Source organism: Thunnus albacares, chromosome 6, assembly GCF_914725855.1.
Source record: "Thunnus albacares chromosome 6, fThuAlb1.1, whole genome shotgun sequence".
Classification (NCBI taxonomy): domain Eukaryota; kingdom Metazoa; phylum Chordata; class Actinopteri; order Scombriformes; family Scombridae; genus Thunnus; species Thunnus albacares.
In genome coordinates this window covers 22445071-22461442 of record NC_058111.1, presented here as the reverse complement: position 1 = coordinate 22461442, position 16372 = coordinate 22445071, and the positions used below count along the sequence as shown (strand labels likewise).

General features: G+C 42.0%; 1 protein-coding gene across 13 annotated transcripts in view; it reads left to right on the top strand.

The window, feature by feature from the left end:
- The window catches only part of mecom (MDS1 and EVI1 complex locus), a 148881-nt gene that overhangs the window by 36962 nt on the left and 95547 nt on the right, over window positions 1-16372 (top strand). The gene's annotated exons all lie outside the window — the stretch shown is intronic.

The window sequence follows — 16372 nt, the reverse complement described above, 5'->3', positions numbered from 1 at the left end:
CTGTGAGGTTGATATGCAGACAGTGCCACAGCCTCTTCAGGCAGTGCGTTCACATCACGGTACAGATCGCCGTGGTGACAGGTGTTGATTGAGCATGAGAGGGAGGAAGCGTAGCGAAGGACACTTCCTGGCAGACAGTTTTATCAGCAAGGGAGCGGAGGGGTCAGAGAGAGGGTGGATGAGGTTATCACACCCTGGTAGTCATGTACTGTATGCGACTGGCGCACCGAGAGCCTGTGAAGGCCTGGCAGCAACCCAGATTTGCTGACCAAGGTAACTGTCTCTCTCATATAAACACTGTGTGAGTTATTGCCACATGTTGGGACTATCAAGTACAGAAGTTGTTGTTTTTTCTGCTTAGTTTATACTATGCAGCCGTAGTTCAATAGGTCATGAAATAGGTGGAAGGGCTTTCTCCGGTATGTCCAAAAGGACCCAAGGTTGTTTGTGTATTGTCTAAGGGCGCTGACACATCCTGGAGAGATATCTCATGCTTGTACAGATTGCCAGGCTGTCTTTCAGTGACTAATGTGCAAGTCAAGCAGCCGACTTGAGAAGCAAGATGTATAGGTTAAAGTCCTTTTTGGCTCATCGACACACTCACAAAACAAAGTCAAGTAACAGGCTCAGGCAGGAAGAAAGAAAGTGAGAGAAGAGGAAAGGGAGAGTGATGGGGGTGCTTCTACATCCCTGCTCCCTCCTTTGCACCCTCCCTCGCTCCATCCTTCTCTCCCTCCTTTTCTCTCTTCCTTCTCTCACCACCAGCGGGGTCCAATTCCTCCACTTGAGCGCTCAGGGCCAGCAGCGGGCTGATTAGACCCACACCCCCAGCCGCGCTTTGCCGAGGACTCTGCAGCGGGACGACTTCAAATGCACCTCGCTCCTGCCACCCCAAATAAAACCTGACTGGTCCTAATGGACACGTTTTAATCTCCCTGGGTTATTTGAAGATTTCTCCAGCCCGCTGCTGGCCACAGCAGAAACAAATTCCTCTCGCTTTGTTGATTAAACCGTTGCCTCTCCATCGTTGCTTATCGTCCAGCAACGAGCCGCTCTTTTTAATTAAAAGTGAGACACCACAAGTGTGCAATTAACAGCTGGTAATTATAGAGCTCTTCAGAAGTGCAACACTCCACCTTCATTTCAATTATATAATGGACAAGTGGCGTTTTGATCTCCAAATTAGTGAACTCTTGTAATATTTGTTTTGTGGCAGATTTGGAGGGTTAATAGTGGCCTATGGTGGCCTCCCTCTTCCATGATTGATGTAAGAGCAGAAAGAGGGATATTAAAAACTGGAACAGTCCATCAGGAAATGCAAATCACACCTTCATGTTAATGAGCAGGCAATGGGCCGGGCTGGCCAGCCTTAGTGTTTCATGTGGGAAAAACAGGCGCCCACTCTGCCGCAGACTGATTAGTACATTTGAATTTGAAAGTTTAATTAAGTGCTTCTAATACAGATTGTTTTGGAGAGTGACACATAACATTAAATGGTTTGATACTTAATTTGGCTGCCTGCCTTTTGATTGCAAAGCGAGCACGGGAAAATTCGCCACGCAAGTGTGGAAGCATTGAGTGCTATCCCAAAGGAGGCAGAAGCCATGGACTTCATTTAAAACCTTTAACTGATAACTGATGAAAATGTATTTAATGACCAATGCACTCTTTGAGTGTATAAAGCGGAACACTTGTTCAGTTTTAATTACAATTGATTTCCATCTATGTACATGGTTGTGGCATTGTTAGTGTAGAGTTAGCATTCTTTTACTCAACACAGTCCATCAATATGGGGAAAAAAAGTGAACCTTGATTGATTTTTGGCTGCACGAGTGCATGCAGCAGGTTAAAATGAGGCAATTATTAATTGGCTGCAACACTTTAATGTCTTTGGGGGATGCTTTCCATTCTGGCCTTTTTTACTGGATTGTCAATGTATCAAGTGGTTCAAAAGAAGTTTAATCTTTGTGCTGTTGTGATTTGTAATTGCTTTATTTCCCTAGTCAATATAGTTCTTATAAAAATGTTTTCCTTCGTGGTGTTATAGAGGAATCTGTTTTGCACTTTGCAGTGTTGCTAGTATAAATGTATCGCCTGTTTAAGATTTGATGTATTTTTTAAAGAATATATTCATTGTGTCAAAACTTTCTGCAGTTTCATAGATAATTATTCTGTAATTAATTATGTCAAACTTTGTTATATGTACTGTATGTAAAGAAATGCTTACTTAATGAGCCATGTTAAAAAGATAACAGGCATTGATGAATTACATTTGCTCAGTAAATGGAGCTGTCAGATATACAGGAATGCAGTTTGAGAAATATAAGAACCATATTTTGCTAAAATTTAAGATCAACATACCAAGGATTTAAACCCACTTGTAGTAATAATGGCGTATCAAGTGCATTAGTGTCAGAGATCTCCTGATATGCTGTTTTACTTTACGCTTAACACGTTCATGTTCAGGCAATCTGTCATTAATTCCACAGTCATGCCACTCCAAATATGTACAAAACAGGAAAACCAGAGAGAGAGACAAAAGCATGAAATCAACAATCTCAAGTCACTCAAGCACTTTGGAATTTTGCATTGGTGAATATTGGCAGCTCATTGCGAAATAAACACCAAGTATTTAAATTCAAACCAGGTCATTATGGATGGTTCTTAAACAAAATGTCAGTCATTAAGGAAGGCCATGTGGCTCTGCTTAGAGTCCCTGTTTGTTTGAATTAGGAAGAAGAAACGGGGGATTTCTGTGATCCCTCTCCTCTGTCTGAATGACACACTGAACACTCGTTACAGCACCGCATTTCCTATCCACCCCCCTGAGCACCCGGTGATGTGATTCAGATCGTGTGTGTGTGTGTGTGCGTGTGCGTGTGCGTGTGCGTGTGCGTGTGTGTGTGTGTGTGTGCGTTAGATCTCAGTCTAATCTGAGTTGCTGTTACTGTCATGTTCCTCTCCTTCCCTCATTGTCCTTCTGCATTCCCACCTCAATCTCACTGTCATTTGGCAGCTGTCACTCTCCATTTATGTCCAACCCTACCCGCCGCCACACACACACACACACACACACACACACACACACACACACACACACACACACACACAACCCTACCATTCTTTCACAAGAATAAGGTGCAGCCTGCTGAAAATCTTACTCTAAATATGAATGTGAATAACACAAACATTAAAAAAATGCATCCAGTCTAGATACAGTAACATCAGATAATGCTTTAACTTCTCTATTAGCAATTTGGGATTATGTCATTTATCTTGCCACATATACAAAAGACATTAAATTAAAGAAAACAAAATTAATATGTATAATGAAAAATCATGATGTGGCCTTGAACCACCAAGTCCAACAACCACTGTTGGAAGTCAAAATACAACTTTGCAGTGGCAGGTTTTTCTGCAGTCAAGCTGATTGGCCTCTCAGTCTTAACAATGACCCACAGTGCTTATGTCCAGAGTCTCATGCAGAGCTATGTAGTGTATTACAGAGAGACAACAATCGCCATACAAGGGGCGCAATCCCACTGTATTGTCCAGTTAAATCACCTCCTAAATAGAGGGAAATTGACATCCATAACAAATAACATAAACAGCCTCAGTGCTCCGAGGGGGATTTTGTTGCTCGGGGCGCAGGGCTGAATGTTAGCCTTCCAACAATCATTAAACAAACATCCTCTCCAGGACCTTTCCATGCCCGGGTCTATTCCACATGTCGCGCTGGGGTTTGGAAAGTCTCTGCAGCCCTGGACATTATTGTATGTAACAAGTTCTGTAACAAAGTTAAGGTGGAATTGGCCTGCTGCTGTGGTAGTGCTAGAGGCAAGCAGACCCTGAGACTGCAACAGCAACCCTCAGACAAAGTCTATTCATATCTGAAAATATTAAATAGGGGATGTCAGGTTGGTAGTAGGTGGTCAGCTTGTCACATTTAAAAATACTCCTGCTTTCCAATAGTTAGTTTTTCTTTCTTTACCATATGCAGACCTTGTTTCTGATTGAATTCAGCTTTTCAAAGGCCTGCTGTGTTAAATCTGTATTAGGCTTTTTTTTTTTTTTTTGGAGTCTGTATATGCTCATGCTTCCAAATAGTGCATGAAGGGGGTTTCTGAATTCATGTGGCCCATTGTGCATGTTAAACAATGCCCGTATTGATAACCTCTGACCTGCCACTGTAGTGCCGCAACAGCAAAATTAAGGGCTCTTTTTCCAGTTTCAAGAGGCTGTCAGAGGTGAGAGGAACGATCCATTAAATGAAGCTGACCAAAGAAATAAGAGCAGAGAGGCGGCCTTTTAACAGTGTAGAGGTTCCTCCACACAAAGACCCTTGTTAAAGGAGATATGCAAGTTTGTAGCATGATATAGTAGCACCCTGATTACACACTGTAGATTTTTAAATTGTCACATGCACAGATGTTTCTCTTTTGCTTTACAGAGTATCCGTGCGTTCACAGCAGTGCCTGTGTGTTGTTGCCTGTGCGTGTTTAAGGTGTCTGAGTGATGAGTTTGAGTTTGTCAGATGCCTCAGCCTGGAGTTGAGGGCCATTTGTCATTGGTGGGATTCATTATATGTGTCCCTAACCCCCCCCCACCCCCCCTTCAGCTGGGCAGTGTGATCGCCACTGACCCCCTGTGACAACCACAGCACCTTCATTATGTCACAGCAGCCACCCTGTCACTACAGCAACTCTCTAACTGTCTGGGTGACACCCCTGGGTGGGACTCCAATCTCTCATCTGGAGGCCTGCCTGTCTCTGGGCTTGTCACTGTGTGTGTGTGTGTGTGTGTGTGTGTGTGTGTGTGTGTGGATATGTGTGTGCACGTGTGTGTGTTTAAGAATTGCTTTTTGGTTTGTGTTTTCCATTTATATTTATTTTTTTATTATTTTCCAATAAATTAATATGTAATTTCAAACACTAATGGCCTTGTTGGTCAATTCAATGTAGTTAGTTTGAACAGTTTGTCTGGCTGAATTATCCGAATATATCCACCCACCTGGCTCTCCAAACAGGTACAAACAAGCACTTTTCTGCTCCAGGTTTTGCAACATTCCATCTATTATCCCTTAACAATAATTTCAGGCACAAAAACTGACCCCTAAATTGATGGAATTATTTCCCACTAGGTGTTAGGTAGATATATTTTTGTTATCCATTCCTGTGCCATATTATCATATTCTCCTTCCCAATGGGATCATTTCAGATAACACACTGGACAGTGTTATACTATTAGCTCTCCTCCTATTTTCTAATCAGCAATTATTCAATTATGTCCCATTAGTTGGAGGGTGTTGCCAATGTCGCCGCCCTGGGCGTTTAGCCCCTGCTCTCTGTCAGAGGGAGACCCCGAGGGCCCCGCAGAACGCCTGTGATTAGTGTTGCGTCTGCAGAGAGGTGACAGAATCCCTCTTCAAATATTTTGTCTTCATTTTACGGCTCTGAGATGCAATTATGGAGCAGCAGTTCATTACGGCAGCACGCGGCGCTTCATGTTTTATGCATGCTGCCTCATTTAGGGCCTTTATTAACGAGCCCGGTCTGACCAGGCTGAGACTATACTGCAGGCTGCACTATGGCCACCACTGCTTGTGTGTGTGTGTGTGTGTGTGTGTGTGTGTGTGTACATGTGTGAGTAAACAAGAATGAGGGAGTGAGTAAAAGAAAGAGAGAGAACAAGAATGATGGCTAGATAGAGGATAAAAAAATGCAATTGTGAGAAAACTGAATGAAGTGTGTGTGTGTGTGTGTGTGTGTGTGTGTGTGTGTGTGTGTGGTCAGTGTAGTGGTCACTTCACCGCTGTGCCCTCTTTATCCCAGCAGCCAGCCCCATAACTTGGCTCTATAGTGTTGAGACTGGTACAGGCTGGCTTGGCTTTAAGGCAGTAGATTGAAGGGGTGGGGGCAGCAGGGGTGACTAACTGCACCTCCCTCAGCAGAAGAAACTCCATCTGCATCCAACATTGAGACAGATGAGGCCAATTTGGCTCCTTAAATTTCTGGGCTGTGATGGATGTGGGGTGGCTGTGCACAGTGAGAGGTTCGTAGAAGGGTGTGAAGGGAAAGGGGGAGAGAGGGGGAGACAGGTGAGAAAGAGGGAGACATCCAGGGAAAGAGAGAATGAGGGAGGAAAAAAGGGTGAAGGAGACTCACCTCTGAGCATGAGCGGTTTGAATTTATTTCTTAAACTGAATTATTTATTGGCATTTCTGCTGTAGTTTTTATTGTACAGAGCAGATAGAGAAAGTTGGGAAAGAGAGAGGAAGAAAGTTTAGAGCTGGTCTTTTAACACATTATATGTTTTGAGCCCACTGGACACACATGAGTTACTGTATGTAGGTCATATCAGGTAGATATTGTATCCTATGAGGTGATCCAATCCCCTGACCGGATAAATTAAGCTACAGGGCTAACAACAAACAGCAGTATACATTTTTTCTTGATGCCAGTATACAGCATGTGTTGACTCTGGCTTTCCAGGTTTCAACTGAGGCAAATCTAAAACTAATGTGCCGTAGCCGGAAATTTGTGTAGCCAAAAATTGTCTTCGATGGAAAATTTTCTGTTTGGGAGGGCGGCCAACGGCATAATGTGCTCAATGCCCACCAGGCTTTTCTTTTCTGTAGCGTTCAGTGTTTGTATAGCGCACAATGCAAACATGTGGGGACAAGGTTATTGATTCACTGATATACAGTACGACTTTATGCATTTGATCTCCATCAGGTGTATCTGATTATTCATGTCAAACACTTGAATATACACAAGCTTGGTTGCATGACTTACAAAGTAAATTTTTTTTTAATGTTACAAATACAAATTTCAAGTAGTCAGGTTTCATTTGCCTACAGTTTTGCCCAGCTGTAACTGACTGATGGTTTTCTCACTGCAGACCAGAGCTCCCATCTGCACTGCAGATCAGCCCCCCTTTGATAAGAACTACCATCCTCAGGCCTACATAAATATTTTATCAAGTATAATGGAAATTGTCAAATCAATCTAATTGTGTAATGCATTATGAAGACATCAAACTTAAACAAAGCACATATGCTATCATTTCTTTTAACGACTGGGGCAGGCTGGGCAGGGTTGGGGTTGTGGGGGGGGGGTGGGCGCTGGCAGCAACCACTCTGGATATACGTCTCTCTCTGCTCTGCCCAGACCTGCCTCGCTCACATTTCATCAAAGGAATCAATTTCTCAAATGTGCACAACTGTGAGCCATAATTATATTAGGGCTCAATGGCAGTTAGCCATGACATGAAAGCGAAAGAGGGAAAGAGTAAAGAGGGGGAGAGCGAGAAGGCTCATCTATGCATGTTTGCATTGACATGTATTGTATTGTTGCTAATATAACTTTATGATAAACATTTAGTATGGGCTTTGTGCCTTTCCTTTTTTTTTAAATCTTGTCCTTTTTTCTGAATTTTCTGAATTGTGTCAGCTTAATTTTTCTTTTCCTTAAAGGGGAGATATCGCTGCCAGTGCTGTCTAAAAAGATAGAGGGATGGGGATAGAGGAACAGAAAGATAGATGAAACGAATGGCTCAGGTGACCAGAACAAACAAATCAAAAGCTTAGGGTGTGTGACATGTTTGGTGGGTAGCTGGGTCGGGATTAAATCAGAGGTGAAGACAGAGGAGATGATGAGAGTAATGACCTTTGTCAACGCATTCTCTCCACATGTCACTTCAGAGAAAAAAACAGTCAAATGGAAAGTGTGTGTAAATCCATATGTACACACTTATACATTCATTGAAGACACATAAGCACGCACTCTCGCATAGAAACAAAGTAGAGCAGAATCAGAAGAGAATCAAAAATCACTATATTGTTTTTATGGCATTACAGTACCACTTTCTTCTTCTATCCTCCTTTTTTCTTTTTCTCCCACTCTTTTCTCTCATCATCTGCATCCTGGGGTCAGTATGTGATTCAGAGGGCCCTCCCTCTACGCCCCAGCTGATGTATGGCTTGTGGAAACAATGTGAGCGCTGGGTTGTTATTCTGTTTGCTTTACATCTGACAGGCTTGAGTTAGCGTACGACTGGGATCCTATCTCATTAGGCCAAATGCGCGGCTAAAACAATCATAAAAATCGTTTGGCAACTGGCATCCCACTTAGGAACACCTGTCAACATACAGGCGGAAGATAAACTCTGCAAATTAGAGTCAGGACTGAGATTGAATCGGGGAGAGGGATAGAGATAGAGGGAGGAGAGAGAGATGCCCATATGCTGCATGTTGTTAGAGAGTTAATGATATGAAGTGGTTTGGTTGATGTGGAGGCTTCCTCGTTGATCATATTGATTGTGGTTTTAGGACGTAAACTCTGTGTGTGTTGCACATCCATCTCTCTGTTTATCAGGACTTCATGCATTTGCATTTCATTAAAAATAAATGTAGTTTGTTAATCCTTCATATTGATTATCCCAAACAACTGTAAAATTAGAAGCACAGCAATTTGTCTTTTCACACAAATGTATCAAGAAGGGAAGAATTTTCCAACAACATGCTAAATCGTGTGTGTGTGTCTTTGTATGTCGCTCAGTAGTTTACAATTGTATGAATCTGTACAAGTCTCCCCTATAGACTATAAAAAAATAATGGACGTAGCCACCATGACATCACCCATTGATTTGTGGACTCCCGTTTTGAAGTCTACTTTGCATTTTGACTGTCGCCATCTTGGATTTTTGGAGCCAGAAGAGACCATATTTGGAGGAGAGGGTGGAGCTAACCCTAACACTAGCTGCTAGCTTGGTTAGCACAGTGCATTTACAGTTTATGGTTAACTGTGATAATGCTAATTTTCACTAGCGAAAAACAGGCTTAAAACCATTCAATCTAAATGTACTTACTGGGAAAAAAACTGAACATCCGACTCCTTAGAGGGTCTTTTAGTACAATCACACGCTGAACTAGACATTTTTTAGGTGACCAAAATGACACATTAATTTCATGAACTGAAAACACACTGAAATAGCGACAGCTCCGCCTATGTTCTGTAAATCTGGGGTTACGCCATGGTTATGTTACCTAACCAACGTTGTCACTGTGGTAGCGACTTGTCTGTGATGGCACCCACCTGTCACTCAAAGCTGCCACGCCTTTAATTATGCATAATTTTAAACCATAATAAAATTTAAACAGGTGAGTTAGATAAAAAATCACCCCCTGTAGAGTTATCATTAACGGGGAAATTAGCTATAGAGACCAAAATCGTTTTTTGTACCAGGCTGTAAACATGTTTATTTCTGCTTTAAAGTTCGGCATTTTAACACGGGGGTTATTTTAACGTGGGCTCGCTTTTGGAGCCAACCTCAAGTGGCCATTCAAGGAACTGCTGTTTTTGGCACTTTCTTCTTGGTTTCATTTTTCAGCCCCGAAGGTTGCTGCTTGGTCTCCCTCACAGTCACATATTTATTTTTTTCTTCTTTTATGCAAACACACACACTTTCTCTCCCTCTCTCTTTCTCTGTCTCTCTCTCACTCACATATACACACACACACACATCTCTCTCTTTTCCTCCGCTGTATCTTCCCCTCCTCACCCTGTCCAAACATACATCTTTATCAAGCGGCTGTTGTCAGACAACATTAGATAATTAATAGGCCATTTGTCAGGCCTGTGAGAAACATGTTAAAATGCCCGAGCAGCTCCCCAGATAAATCCTACCGTGCACACAGACGCCTTTGTTGTGTCAGCCTGCCATCGGAGCTGCAGATTTACCATTAAAGGACCCTCATTATTAATCACAACTAATGCTAATTAATTAGGTGTCTGTGTGTGCACAGAGGGACCAGCTCTAAGTTTCAGTTTGTTGTGCGGTGTTAATTGGTAACTCGGCCCAGAGCCCTTAATGGAGTGTTTTCCATTTGGAACGGGGAGTAGTTGACTAACAGAGGGCTGAAAAAACATAGACAATGCTCTCATTAATTAAGACTGTGAGCTCAACTCTTGTTACTTTGTGCTGTGTGTGTGTTTGTGTTTGTGTTGTGTGTGTGTGTGTGTGTGTGTGTGTGTGTGTGTGTGTGTGTGTGTGTGTGTGTGTGTGTTTAAACAGTTTCTGCATTGTGGGTGCCTGTTTATGAAGATTTGTTAATAAAAGTGCATTTATTACATTGTATTTGGACATACTGCACCTGCAGCATTATCTTTTTTGTCTCTAATTTTGGAGGTATTTGAGCACTTCGCAATTACATCAAAGGACAAAATGCAATATTGTCCAGCTTTTAATACGCAACAGGCAATCATGAAAGTAGATTAAAACCTACCATAACAATACCTACCATGAATTTTGGATAGCAATCCATAACATTTTTAGCATGTCATCTTCAATGGATATTTTACAGTTTGAGAAGGACAAAAAAGATGGGAATGGAAACAGCATTAAAAAATTTCCCATTTCCAGTTGTACTTGGAAATTGACCATTTTTACAATTCAATTCTTTTTTGTGAAGAAACAAATTAGTAAGAGATGAATTACGGACAATTGGCTAAACCTGTACACAGCTACTATGAATGTGGTCTGCATCAGTCAGTACCACAGTCACCCCAATGGACCAGTGGACCAAAAGACTCCCCAAAAGCGGCGCTAAGGCCTCCATTAAGCACAAAGACAGAGTTAATTAGGAAGCTTATTGCCTCTCCCGAGGGCATGGGGGCTCCAAACACTCTCCTATACACCCTGCTGAGGGAATCTAGGCACAAACGGATCCACTGTAATTAACAGCGCTTAGCAAATCAACAGCAGCCCTTTTCTGATTGGCAGTGACTGTGAGAGCGTTAAAATTAACCAAATGAAAGATAATTATTTTTATTTTCTTTTGAATTCAGCCACAATGAGTTGTATCTCTCAGATGTCTACGCCTACATTTCCCCAAGGGTATCCTCATTTTTCAGGCAAATGACTCAAATACAATAACAGCAGTAATGCTGTAGCTCACTCAACTGATCATATTTTGAATGCTCCACGCAACTCACAAGTTAATTTAGCAGCAGTGTACAGAGTTCCTGTATTTTCAGTGACGATCTACATTTGTCCTAGTTGTTTCTCTCTATGTACACCCTCTGCACAAACACATTTGTATAATTTTCTTGGTGCAGAGATATAAACCGAGAGCAGACTCATGATGAAGAGCGCAGTTTCAGAGTTTGGATGATGACTAATGGAGGGGATCATGTGTGATTATGTCTGACCTGTAGTAAGCCCCCCGTCCCATTCGTCTGTTATCACAGGCAACAAATGATGTCTACAGATAAGCCTGGGGGCCAGTCCTCAGAAGGTGAAGAGTTCATTTCCATATTTCATGATCTAAGACCCCATCAGTCAAATGTCAGACCTCTCTATCTGGCTAGATGACAGAAGTGATGTGTGAATTGGGTCTGGACTAAGTAGATGAATGATGAGGTCACCTTACACCTTGCAGTGCTATAGCCATAACCATTTTACACTACACGTAAAGATGCAGTGGTGGAACTGAGACATAAAACCTTAATTCAGTTTGCCAAACTTGTTGTCTGTGAAATAGTATTTTAATTGTAACTTTACATACATTTTTTGCAACTCTTCGCCTGCTCCTGTGCAGCTTGAGGCTGTTCTATCGGTGTTCTCAGTTGAGTTATTTTTTACATTTCAAAATGTATTTCTGATAACTCAAAATGCATTTGAATATTTGACAATACTGCCAATAAATTTACCAATACTTTTAAAATAAAAAATAATTTTGTCATTGTGATTTGATGAGGAATCTCCTGCAAGTCATGCATGTAGCTACTCTAGCCCAAACATAAAACATACATGCAGAAGTTTGTTGGGGCAAGCTAGCATTACTGACTGAATCACTACGGCAGAGTCAGGAGAATGTAAAGCTAAGTTCAGATATGAAGAGGAGCACAGGATGTTCTTACCTGAATGAGATAAATTGTTTGTTTTGTTTTGTTTTTTTGCGGAACCAAATGGGAAACACTTCTGCTTGATATGCCAGACTTTACTGCTACATTTTAAAGCTTCAAACCTGGAACGCCATTTCACCTCACTCCATGCTAACATGGCCCAGGAGTTTCCCAAAGGCACTGAACTTCGCAAGCGCAAAGTAAACGCATTGAAATTTCAGTCAGAGAAGCAGACTCTGTTTTTTCGATAATTTACGAAGCAGCCAGGCACGGTCACACTGGCATCATATCAGGTGGCTTGGAACACTGCTCATGCTATAAAGTCATACAGTTAACGGGAATTTGTGAATACATGCCTCAGAGATGTCGTTGCCATCCTCACTCCTGAAAATGACAATTTGAAGCATTCTGTGTCAGACCTGCAGCTGTCACGTCACACCATTGAATATCAGATATTAACAACTCAATTCAAATAAAGTTGTACACGTATCTTGAGAAATGCTGGTATTTCAGCATTGCTTTGGATGACTCTTGTGACATTCAAGATAAGCCACAGTTGGCAGTATTTGTATGGCCTGTGTCGGAAGACTGCACAATTAAGGAAGAGCTGCTTGACATTGTGCCAAAGACAGTGCACTAGCTATAGCTATGTTGGAATCTGCAAATGGCCTTGTAGGGCTGTGTAAAGCTGACGACTATTTCCTGGATTTTTGGACGTTTCATTGCATCATCCATCAAGAGAACCTGGTGTCCAAGAAGCTGAGTTTGGACCACGTCATGAAACTTGTGCTAGAAATTGTGAATTTTATTCACATTCATGCTCTCAATCACAGAGAGTTCAAAAATCTCATAGTTGAACTTGATGAACTTATTTTTTTTGGTTTGTTTGTTTCAGGTTTTTTTTTTTGTTTGTTTGTTAGTTTGGTTTTTTACTTTTGAACCTAATGAAGCTGTTTCTGGAAGATAAGCATAAGGACCATCCTGACCTACATGATCCCCAGTGGATTTCAGATTTGGGATTTCTGGTCGACATGCTGCATCATCCAAACAAACTGAATTTCAATCTGGAGGCCTGCCTGCCCTTGTGCAAAGTGTTTCCACGTTTGTCAACAAACTCACGCTCTTCCAGACGCATCTTCAAAAGGGAGAGCTCACACATTTTCCCTCCTTGTTGAAGTCAAGTGGAGAAACAGTTGAGGTCTCAAAATGGAGAATAGCATGCTATGCAACACTGGTTGAAAATCTGCTGCAGAGTTTTGAGGACAGACTCTGCAACCTGAAGCAAAAACAGCCACAGATCACATTCCTCGTCAACCCTTTCACTGCTGAATCGGATTGTTTGAAAGCCCCTTTAGATTGAATTGTCTTAGAATTCAGTGTCACTATTATATGATGTAAAAGATTTATTTACATTATTACACTTACAAAATCACTTAAAACAAGCAGCATACAAAAGTGCAGTTTAAAATATAAAGTGAGAAAGATTTATAGGTGTAAAATGGCAAAAATGCAGCGAAAGACAGACAATTTTTATAAAGATGGGGATGGAGTAAGAGCAAAGAAGACAGCGGTACAGGAAAAAAATGAGAAAGGGGGGTTGACTATGTCCACAGGTAGGTTATTTCTCTCTGTAAACATATGTATCCATTTGTCCCGTGGGTGCGTCCCCTTGGCGTCCCGTCGGCAGTGGCTGGGTCACACCTCCATTAGGGGCTTTGTCACAGTGATTAATAGCTCTTTCTATCATCTTTAATTCACTCCCTGATGATCGCGGCCCTGCTCGCTGCTCGGGGTAATCGTGTGATGTATGAGTCCGCCCAACACCTCGTGGCAGAGGTGAAAATCATTCCACCCATGCAGATAGCAGGCCCGGGAACAAATGTTTTCCCTCTTAATAAAAATTAATGAATTTGGCGTCAAATGCGAGCATTCAAATACATGGGATATAAGCATGTGTCTGCATGTCTGTGTTTATGCTAAGTGTCATGGTGTATTTTCCTAGGTACATGACTGATTTTGATGAGGAGATAATATTGTTTTCCTCATTATTTTTCACTGAATCTTTTGTGTTGTTTTTTGAATACATCAGCATCAAAGGTTTGCATTTTTTCTTTGCACTTGCTTTCTTGTACTATCATGGTGTGTTATCTACAGTATGTTCATAATGCAGTTGAAGTCACGACGCTGCTTCCAGCTGGAGTTCCCCTTCTCTACCCAGAATTCTTTTAGCGCTCCCTCTTTGATGAAGGGCGTCAGCTTGCTATGATGAAGTAATGTCCATTACTGAACAAACAAACAGGACTATTTGCTTTAAGTAGGCAGACACACAGGAGTGCACAAAGGCACACACACACTCACACACACACACACCCACATACCAATCTGATCAACTGTGTGAGTGTCCTTACCGCCCCACACGTCTAAGCAGAGCTACGGTCTTTGACTTATCAATCATCTGTACATGAAACCACAATTTTTAAAACTCTGAACATAGCATATTTGCTTTCGGCTAACGTTTACCTTACAGAAACATATATGTTTATGGGCTGAAATGCTCTCGTTGAGTCCAGTAGACCAGGGGAATTTCTGGTCTAAATCAAATATAAACTTGGAGACCAGTGTGAGAGGGGGAATGTCAGAGGAGAAACAGCAATGGAGGGATACAGTTACCTTTAAAAGCTCTTGTCCCTCTACCATATGGCAAGCTTCACATCCAGTACTATAACCGCGTTACACAGTCTCTGTGCTGAAAATCATTACGTTGACTCCCAGAGCCACATTGGGTTTCATGCCCGGCCCGGCTCAGCAGAGTCTTTAAAAGACTTTTCCCTTCAAACATGCTGGGCCCCCACAGTGTGTGTGTCAAACACAATAGTTGCGCAGACACTGTGATCAGGTATTGCTGCAAGGGAACGACTTGGAGAAATACTCAAATTGTAGATCTAGTTAGACAAACACACATAACACCCAAAAGCAGCCAGATATCTAGGTATAATTGACAGCTGATTCAGTGCAGTATGTTCATACATAGAGTTCTTTTTCCACAGCAAATACACATTTTGACAGGAATTACTGTATGACAGAGGAAACACTCATGTAGTGCACTTCGCTGACAGCTTTGCATTTTCACTAGATATTATTCTTCGACCTCGCCAAAGTGGAAGTAGCACATATTTTAAGAATATTCATGCAATGTACTTGGCTTATCTTGTGCCTCAAGTAATGCGTCAAAGTTTGTAACCGTTTAAAGGTGAGTGCACATGAAACAGTTCAATGATTTTGTCCAGGTCTTGAGTTAATCTTTCAGGTTAGTTTATGACCACCTGTGGCCAATCACAATGACCCCTTCAGTCAATCAGAAGCACAGTTACTTCATGGTCGGTGAACAAGAGGTGCGTGTGTGCGTATCGGTGTGTACATGCATGTGGATCAAAGGTTCCATGGCTGACAGCGCAGCGGTACAGTGTCACACAGGCAGCCCTTCAGGAATGTTCCTCAGCCCAGGGATGGGTTGTGGAGCCTCATTAGCAGAGCCCCCTCTCCCCGTGGCCTGTCAGCCTGCGTTAGGCACAGCCCACCACAGATATGCGCCAGGGGAGCAGCAGCTTCCTATGGATCATATCCGGCTTTGAGTGTCTCTCTGTCTCACTATATGACACCTTACTGACAGGCATGTTCATTAGCTTGCTGTCTTGATCTGTCAGAATAGTTAATCTGTTTGTTTGTTCCGATTATCTGTATTTGAACCTTTCTTTCTGACCGTCCGCTCGCCTTTGCATGTAATTCTATCAGTTTTTCTCACTTCTGTGCTTCTGTTCAAGTAGAAAAAATATTTCTTGCAACCTCTGGCAATGCTACTTTCCTCCTCCACCTGCACACTGTGTCAACAGTGTGAATGATTCAATCCCTCTTCCACCATTAAGCCCCAACTAGCCACGTGTGCCACTCTGAAGAAGCCCAGTGTGGGTTCAGGGGTCATTTTCTATGTCCTGTTTCACTCTATTCACAATTAACCCCAGTGTGCTTCCCTCTGTTTTCACTGTACAGCAAAGAAAGAGTTCAGGAAAGGGAAATATAAAACAGTCAGAGCAGTACAATGCTGAGTTGGCCCTGCTTACCCACCCTGGCATCAGCTCAACCAGATGCCAAACACACTAAATTGCTGCTGTTTCTTGCACTCCAAAAGCCTGTTTTTGAGTTATCAAGTCCAGTTATTTTACATTTTAGTATACATTTAAATGTGTCTGGTGGGAGTTTCCAAGGCCAGGAACATACACAGTGGTTAAGAATTAGAAAAAAGTAAAGAAAAACACTGGCATTGACGTGCTCTTTACTACTAAGCTGATTTAAAACAGAATCAAGGCTTTGTCACATGATATCCTTATTTGTTGTTACCACTCCATCGGACCTTTTGTCTTCTGCTGTTTATTTGAACTGATCAAGTTATTACATGTACACTTTATATG